At 40.2% G+C, this 9357-nt stretch overlaps 1 long non-coding RNA gene across 2 annotated transcripts in view; it reads right to left on the bottom strand.

Annotated features, from left to right (window-relative positions):
• Positions 1-5149: 5149 nt before the first annotated feature.
• The window catches only part of Gm36595 (predicted gene, 36595), a 43987-nt gene continuing 39779 nt past the window's right edge, over positions 5150-9357 (bottom strand). For both annotated transcript variants that reach the window (NR_152768.1, NR_152769.1), the window contains one exon: positions 5150-6358. This is a non-coding gene — a long non-coding RNA (predicted gene, 36595). The remainder of the gene's footprint in view (positions 6359-9357) is intronic.

Raw genomic sequence — 9357 nt, 5'->3', positions numbered from 1 at the left:
TGGAAAAGATAAGACCTTATATTCTGTAACCTATGTTTATCTTTAATGTTGCTTTATGGAATACACAACAGTAAATGTGTCTAGAGCTAAGTCTCCATCTCCTCTCTCTCTCTTTCTCTCTGTTTCTGTCTGTCTCTCTCTGTGTTTCTCTCTGTCTCTCTGTCTCCCTCTCTAATCGTCTTATATGGGAACATCATAAATATTTCTGGAAAGCTGTACTGGGTGCAGCGGGAACCTGGCATCTACTCAGGTTTTCACAAAAACACACGAATTACCTTGATGATCCGATGGATCAAGAAAACCCTGTTTGTTGGGTATTTCAAAGAAAGGCTTTAACAAAATGAGTTCAGTTGCCGACGCTGCTCTTGGCAACAGCCTGTGAATCACGGATAGAAAAGCATGAGAACCTAGTCAGCAACTTAATTATATATCATTACCCAGGATAATGGCAACATTTTAGGTATGAATTAAACCTTTCGTGGTGGCGTCTTGCATCATTCCACGAAGTCTATGCAGCCAGTGATTCTAAAAATCTATAGAAAAAGCACTCGAGGTGTATTGTCCATTGAAGAGTGGCCGAAACCTTTCTTTGTATTCATTTCTCAAGTCAACCAGAGGAAGAAAGAACGTCTTTCTATTCTAAAAGCAGAAGAGCAGCCCTGATGACAGGTAGGAGGTAACAGTCACATCATAAAGACTGGGACACACCACAAGAAATGGGTCAGAACAGTGCAGTTAACGCCTGTCATCAGACCCGGGAAGCTATTTGCTCTGACCTCCTGGCCTGACTCTAGGCAGGACTTTAGCTGGGCCATTTTCTAAGCTATTACTTCCTGCAGTCCAGACCCCAGGTACTCACTGCCCACAAAGGATTTCTGCTCTGAAGTTGTGAAGAGGAAAACATCTCATCCCCATGAGTACTGGCACCAACCTCTCTCCCTTTACTTCACCAGCAAAGTTCAATGTGCAATGAAAAAGTTAAAAAAAAAAAAAAGAAAGAAAAAAAAAGAAAAGAAAAAGGAAAGAAAAGAAAAGAAAAAAAAAACTTTTAAAGACTAGGGTTAGGGAAAACTACAGGGTCATGTAGGTAGACAGCTGTCTGGCTGCAAGATTTTGAATGCTCTAATCTTTTTTAAAGGAACATCAATCTGAACTACAAAGGGGCACCTTCCCTAACCAGACTCAGTCCTCATGAACGTTTATTAGTTTGACCCATATCATTTATTTCAAGTTTGTTTTAAAAGTCAAATTTCAAGCAAAAAGCATGGTTTCCAGATTTCTGGCTTGAGCTTTGAGGTGTCAGAGTGCCCTTATGTAGGCATTCCTTGAGAACACCAGGTATTGAGTAAAGTCTATCTGTCCCTGGAAGATGTGGTATGAATACCAGCCATTATCTTACACAAGCCAGATCTGCTTGGAGAGTTGGTGTTGCTCAGCAAGCCCCAGAAATCTGTAAAGACTTAAATATAAAAGAACTCATAAGCCATTTTAAGTGGACTTTTCTGTGACTTCACTTCAGGGTGTTTCTTGGGAAATAGGTTTGCGGTGCATCCTATAAGCTCATTTCTGTTTTCCCACAGTGGTTAAAAATAGGGAATTCTCACTGGAGGTTAACACTTCCTTCTGGGGTCTTTCATGTGTGGAAAAGGACCACATAGTATTACAGTTTATTTTGCCATGTGTGTTTGGTGATTTTCTTCTTGTTTGGGGCATTTGGTTTGGTTTGGGGTGTATGTGTGTGTGTGTGTGTGTGTGTGTGTGTGTGTGTGTGTGACCCCAAGCCCAAGGTTACTTGGAACTCTCTGTATAAATCAGACTGGCCTTGAACTCATATAGATCTGCCTGCTTTTGTCTACCAAGTGCTTTATTCTCTCTCTCTCTCTCTCTCTCTCTCTCTCTCTCTCTCTCTCTCTCTCTCTCGACATTCAGGCTGGTTGTTTCATATGTGTTTTTCTTTGATCTTAAGTGTATGTGTGTGTTTGTGTGAATATATGCCACATGTATGGATACCTGAGAGGGTCAGAAGACGGTGTCAGATGACCTGAAGATGGACTTACAGGCACTTGACAGCCATCTGGCATGGGTGCTGGGAACTGAACTTGTGTCCTCTCAAAGAGCAGCAAGCAGTCTTAACGACTGATCTGTCTCTCCAGTCTTCAGGGCTGACTTTTAACCTGTTTCCTCAGTACAGAGCCCATGTCACCATGCTTAGCATAGACATTTCTGGTTGTTGTTGCTGTTATTGTTAACTAATTTGTGCTAACTGTTATTGTGTGGATGTTAAATAAAGACCTTTTCTCTTTAGTGACCTCCTTTTCTCCCCAGAACTACCCAGGCAGTCCCCTTGCAGTTGAAGAAAGGGTTTTAACAAGAAATGCAAAGTATTAAGACAGTCCCTACACTCTACCAGTCACACATGGTGGGGCCACACTGATAATGCTTACTCTGGATTGGGCATAAACAAATCCTTATGGAGCTAGAACTTCCTCCATTCTGAGAAGAGGAAAACCTCCCATTAATGCAAAGATGGAACTGTCCTCCAGCTCCAGTCTTACATTTACGTCATTAAGGGGCACGTGGATTTGAAAGTCTTTTTGTCTACATGGGCTGTTTCTGTTTCTGGACTTGGTAGAGAGTCAGTTCGTGGCCCTTGTTTTCACTGTCATATTGTGATTGGCAGGAGAAGGAGAAAGTGGAGCATGTCCTCTGGTCTCTTCAGCCGTGGAGACAAAGTGCTGCTTTCTCTCTTCCAGATGAAATGTCATTGTTATTTTAGCCTTTTCTCCCAGGACAGTTTCTCAACTGTAATTATCCTTATTGTGCTTCTCTGGGTCCCTCCCAACCCTTCCTCTTGGAACAGTGGTTCTCATGACTAGCATAGGCTCCTGTGTCTGTCTCTGCTCTGTGGGTTTCTTACACTGAGGAAAACCAACTCTTTCTTTTTAACAATTAGTATACTCTTTCCTGTATACTTTAACTTGAGGCGTTCATCTTATTAGCTATTCCTCCAAAGTAAATAACCACAACAATCTGTAAGTATTCCTGGACAAAAAACATTCTTGGTGTTTAAATTTCATCTCATTCAACTCTTCTAAATGTCACTTATCAGGCTCCAAAGTGGACAAAGCTCTATAGCTTTAACAAAAGCCGAAAGCACACTGAGTAGTGGGAAGAGTTTACAGCTGGGAAGGTCCCTCTTTTCTTCTATTGTTCTACTTACCTTTGTATACTTAAATTGTTATTGTATTGCCATAATGTTACACAGCTAGCTCATATGTACTTAGTCACACATAGAGACTTCTAGAATATACAGCTTTTGTTTCTTAACTTTGTAATATATTGATTATTATGTCTTAACTTAGTGTGCCTACAAATTTATGTTCATCTCAGTTCTCTCTCTCTGTGTGTGTGTGTGTGTGTGTGTGTGTGTGTGTGTTTTGGAACAGATTGTGGGTGGGGAAGGGTTGTTAACCCAGTTGGTTTTCACAAAGTCTTGCTTGCTCCATAGCCCAGGCTGGCCTCAACTTGTGATTTTGCCTGCTTTTCTTGAGCCCTGGCATTACAGGCTTTGCCACCACACCCAACTCTATGCCTTTAACTTGTATGTTACATTTGTTATTCTAATCCATTCATCCCTGAAAACTGTTTCCACCTACATACTACACTTACTTATCTACGAGAAAGAGAACTGGGAAGAAATAGAAGCAATAAGAAAAGAAGGAAACTGCTGAAAAAGTGAAGTATAGAATCCAGAGAAAGTGTTTAATGAGATGCTATAAAAGTAATACATGTTTATAATTTTATATATTTTGAAGACTATGAAAACACAAATAGTGATAGACCAAAGCCATCCTGAGCCAGCATTTTGTTTATAACATTTTAAATGGTACTGTGACTTTTCAAACTGCTGATAACTGTGCCTTGAGAAAGTCAAATGTAGTCAGACACAGTGGCCCACATCTAGAGTCCCAGCACTCTGGAACCTGATACAGGAGGCAAAATAATTGTCAAGTGTTAAGGCTAGCTTAGACAGCAGAATGAGACACTGCCTCAGTAAGTGAGAGGAAGGGAGAGAGAGAAAGAGAGGGAGAGGGGAGAGGGGAGAGGGGAGAGGGGAGAGGGGAGAGGGGAGAGGGGAGAGGGGAGAGGGGAGAGGGAGAGGGAGAGGGAGAGGGAGATTATAGTTAGTTGTGTTGTGTTGGATTACATCCTCACTCTGGAGGCTGAAGTTGGAGAATCCACAAGTTCAAAGACAGCTTGAGTCACTTAGTAAGAACCTGTCTAAAAGGAAAAAAATGTGAATTCTTACCAAAGTATTTTTTTTCCTATTTATTCATCCAGCTTCAGTCATCCAGGAAAAAGAATTTTTCCTACTAAGTGATGTTACTAAAAGCCCTTGCCATTCACTGTTTATTGTTTTACTTTAAATGGTTGAAGTTAATAAAATTTCATGGTAAATATGAATTCCACTTTACTTAAAAACTTACAAAGCAGTTATATCAGCTGAATCTATGAAAGATTGCGTGCATTAGTTCTTGAAATACCAACTTTTCGAAAATGTTGAAATTGTAATTTCGATTATGAGATGGAGATGTCCTGACTAACATATTCAATGTCCTCAACACATATATAGTGTTTTTGCGGCCATACCACTCTGCTCAAAAATATGTGTGTGTGTGTGTGTGTGTGTGTGTGTGTGTGTGTGTGTGTGTGAGAGAGAGAGAGAGAGAGAGAGAGAGAGAAGCTGACATTTCTGCATAGTTTAGTACAAATTAAAGGGCTTCCACCATACAAGAAAGACTGTTCTTTAGTGAATAACAAGCTCACAGGGAGAAGCCAGGCCTGACTTTACAGTTCTGTCTCAGATGCTACCATTCCTATAAATGGAAAGTCTACTTTTCTAGATTGGGCTGAGAAGCTTATGCTACTCGTTTTAAAAGATGCTTGGTCAGGCAGTGATGAGTTAAACACAATGTGTGAAGATGTCTGCTCATGAAACGGTTCTGGGTCTGGTGTTATCTTTCAGTGGTAGGATACTCTTTTAACATGAGCAAGGCTCTGGGTTTGATCCCCAGTAAATGAAAGTTCTCCTGTAACCAGTAACATTAATCAGCTTTGGAACAATTCAGTGTGAAGTGATGTCTCATTTGCGTTGAAGCCATTTTATTAGTTCCCAGATTTATGTAGTAACTGTTAGATTACAATGCTCTAAGAGCTAACAATAAAATAATATTTGAACAAAGAACTAATTTTTTAGCACACTTGGCACGTCATTCCATCTTCCCAACTACACCTTCATGAAATAACCCATTCATAGGCAACTCAGTGTCAGCCACAAGCCGTTTAAAGTGGCGCTGTATGTTTTAGGTTGGCTCATGGAGAGACAGGACTTTCCAAAGACAAGGCTCTGCTCCATGACAGACAAGGTTTTAGAAGTATTTGCCAAGATGAGATAAAGGTAAATATTCTCTAGCAACAGCATGATACATTTTGGTTTCTTTAAAACATAAATTAAGATGTAGTATAAGATGTAGTAATAGTTCCTGGCTCACCATTGGCCTCTCATCTAAATCCAATGGATGTGAACAAGAAAGAAAGAAAGAAAGAAAGAAAGAAAGAAAGAAAGAAAGAAAGAAAGAAAGAAAGAGAGAGAGAGAGAGAGAGAGAGGGAGGGAGGGAGAGAGGGAGAGAGAGAGAGAGAGAGAGAGAGAGAGAGAGAGAGAGAGAAAGCAAGCATTAAATATTCTCAGAATGAACACCTTTTAGGTCCTACAGAAACTTCATTTAAGGCCTTGTTCATTACGAACCCTGCTTCATGAAATATTCCCTCCTATCTGCCAAACCTTAGAACAACCCTTGTAAAAATACGGTGCAGATAAACAGTGGCGGTCTTACATAATGAGATGCTCTGGCCAAATGGGAGTAAAAGAAAACAAGACGCCTGCCTCCCACTGAGCAACATGTTCCAGGCATAGCAAAGCCTGAAACTCCATCATTCATGGCATAGTCTGGCTCCCAACAGAAGCTCAGCATCATGCTGGGCTACTGGAGACAAGAATAAGGCAGAGCCTTTCACAGCACAGAGGCATCGGCTAGCTCCTTTCTCCTGCTGTTGGGTGTGATGGCACCATCAGCAAAGATTCTGCCACCATCCGCATACATAGTCCAATGCCATGTCTAGTAGGTCTTGAGAAACACCTGAAGGACTGAGTGGCTTTCCAGTTTCCTGATAGGTGTGCTTGGGGTTACTTGCTCCGTGCACAGAACTGGTGCTGGAAACGAAAGTGCAACACACTCTCTCCCAGGAATTGTTCTCTTCACTCAGTGATGTGCATTCCACAAAGGACAGAGAGCCGTGCTGTTGGGATAAAAGTTGAATATGAGTAGAAGCTGAATTCTGTCTCCCCTCCCCCATTGAGACAGGTTGTCACATATCCCAGTCTGGCCTTGAACTTACCAAGTAACTAAGGATAACTTGATCTCCCTGATCTGCCTGTTTCTACCTCTCAAATGCTAGGATTATGGGCCTGTACCACACCCGATCTTATGCTGTATTAAGGACGGAGCCCAAGGCATTGTGCATGCTAGGCAAATGTTCTACCATCTGAAATGCATTCTTGGTGATCCATTAACGTTTACATGAAGAGTAATCACAATGACCAGATAAAGTCAGCCTGGCCAACCTATTAATCTCAGTGCCCAAAGAAGAAACTTGCCTGAACAGAGTTCTTATGACAGCTAGTGACACCTCTGTTTTTAGCAGTATTCTTTACTACATGTGGAATTCTTCATAGATTTTGTAATTGCTGTGCTTCAGCTTCTCCTCAAATTGAGATTAGAGTACCACTCACTTCCCACTGTTGCCTTAGGTATTGAAGGAGTTAATTTGATATAGTTCTAATTGAGATTAGAGTACCTGCCCCTTTGGGAGGTACTTGGGTTAATTTGATACCATCCTGAGAACAGGCTGGCACTCTTAATGGAGGACCTATAACTACTCCGTTAATAACTAAAGCAAGTTCAGACTCTAGATACAAAGCAACATCGTACTCTACCAGGAAAAGCTGGACACCACAGAAGCAAATGATAACCAGTCCAATCTTTATAATCACTTCTTTAAAAAAAAAATTAAGCAATTGCTAAGCACTGTGGCATATACCTTTAATCCCAGAACCCAGGAGGCAGAGACAGGTGAGTTCTAGGCCAGTATCATCTATGTAGTAAATTCTAGGGCAGCCAAGTCTATGTATTAGAACCTTGTCTTGAAAATACAAAAAAAAAAAAAAAAAAAAAAAAAAAAAAAAAAAAAAAAGCTATTTTGCACTTGTAATAAAAATATTTAATTTCTCTTTCACCCGTCATGGTCACTATGATCCATTATATATAATATTAGCCTATACCTCTACCCCTGCCTTTTTTTTCCCCCTAGCTTTTGACACAGAATCTCATGTATCCCAGACTGGCTTCCAATGTTGCTAAGGATGACCTTGAATTCGTGTATCTCTCCACTCGATCATGCTGACTGTGGTCATGCTTTACCACGCCCAGCTTCAGAATCCCTTTCTACCTGTTCCAAAGGTATAAACTTTTAATGGAACCAATACAAGGTTTTTGTTGGTTTGTTTTTTTTTTTTAGACAAAATTTTTAAATTCAAGAAATAAATGCAGGACAACAATGCCATTCCTTTTGGTCGTCTTTTCTCCTGCTGAACTTAGTGTTATTGTGCAATGAACTTTTGAGCCCTGGATATAAAAGGCAGCTGTGGTCCACAGCCCCTCTACCTGAGTACATTTTATTGTACTATTTTACAAGCAAAACATCAATTATCAGAGATATTATTCAAAAGCATAACTGCTACATACTAGTTTGTATACTAGGGAACAAAAACAATCTAAATGCATTTTAATAAATGCCAACTCAAAGGCTTTGTATATATTATCGAAAAAGGATTCCAGGACCTCTCATCTAATGTCTACCTCACTCTCTATCACTAATGATCTTTAAAACACTTCTTACGCCTTCTCTGTTTTAATTTTATAGCTCAACAGGAAAGGAATACATCTCTTTTAGTTTTTGTATTACCTGAAGGTGTGATGAAAATTGCTATGGGGATAAGTCACCAACTGTCTTAACAACCTCTGAAGACTGTAACCTACAGAAACAACTACCCTAGCAAGTATGGCCACTGGTGCTGTAGTGGCATAGATGTTTTGAGGGTAACCAACCATCTTTTTAGTCGATTTATTGCTTATTTCACAGAAGACAAATTTCATTCCTGGTGCTGTAGATATGGCCCAGGAGCCATGACTCATAAGCTCTGTGGGATAATGTAATACTATTGCTGTGCCCAATGGACATAGTAACAAATTGTCGTCAAATACTTGTCTTTATACTGAGATTTGTGTAGTTCTTTTTCCCCATCAGAGAAGCTTCTTTGTACAGAGACTCACAGCTGGTACAGAGGATGCATCTATGGAGTGATCAGCCATTAATAGGATAACTATATCACACCTTCTCCTCACAAAGCTCAAGCAACTTCACAAAAGAAGTGAAAAGATTGTAAGAGTCAAAGTTCAGGAAGAACTGTGATCAAGCTGCGTCTTCTAGACACAGAAGTCCATGACATTCATGAGCTCACAGCAGCTGTGGTTGCCTGTACAAGATGGACATCAGTTCAAGACAGTCAGCATTCCAACCTAGATGAATGAGGGGCTTTCAAGACTCTACCCCTACTGGATGGGAAAGAGCCAGCTTTCCTCAGGGTGTGCATCCCTTGATAGGTGTACTATGCTTGAATGCACGAACCCACAGACCTATACACTTACAGTCAGTGAGTGCATGGTCTCACAAACCTATGCACTTATGGGCAGCACAAATTAGATGAAACAGAAGGAGGAGGAGGAAGAGGAGGGAGAAGACATGAACGGGGAAGAGAAGTGGACAGGCAAGTCTAGGAAGAATTGGAGACCTAAAGAGGAAAGAGGGAATATATCCAGTCACCATATGTATGATATATATATGAAATTCACAAATAATAAATATTATATTAGAAAGTCAACGCCACATATGAAAATTACAAGCATATAATAAGACAAGATAATCACAATGATGAATTGCTTAAGAATACTATATAAACTCAAAGGATTAATATTGAAGATGTTTTAATTAGTTTTAGATGCTACCGAATTTAGGGGAAGAAATTCAACATATAAATTAAATTTCACAACTACTTGTTTGGAATTTACCAAGTAAAAGTTAATAAAAAAAACACAGAAAAGAAGGCAGGAAAGTCATCTACTCTCTAAAAACTTAAAGTCCCATGACAGAAGCCAGCATTTAAACACCTCATTGCGAGC

The sequence above is a fragment of the Mus musculus genome, chromosome 10 (genome assembly GCF_000001635.26).
Source record: "Mus musculus strain C57BL/6J chromosome 10, GRCm38.p6 C57BL/6J".
Lineage (NCBI taxonomy): Eukaryota > Metazoa > Chordata > Mammalia > Rodentia > Muridae > Mus > Mus musculus.
This window is presented reverse-complemented; position numbering and strand designations above follow the sequence as displayed.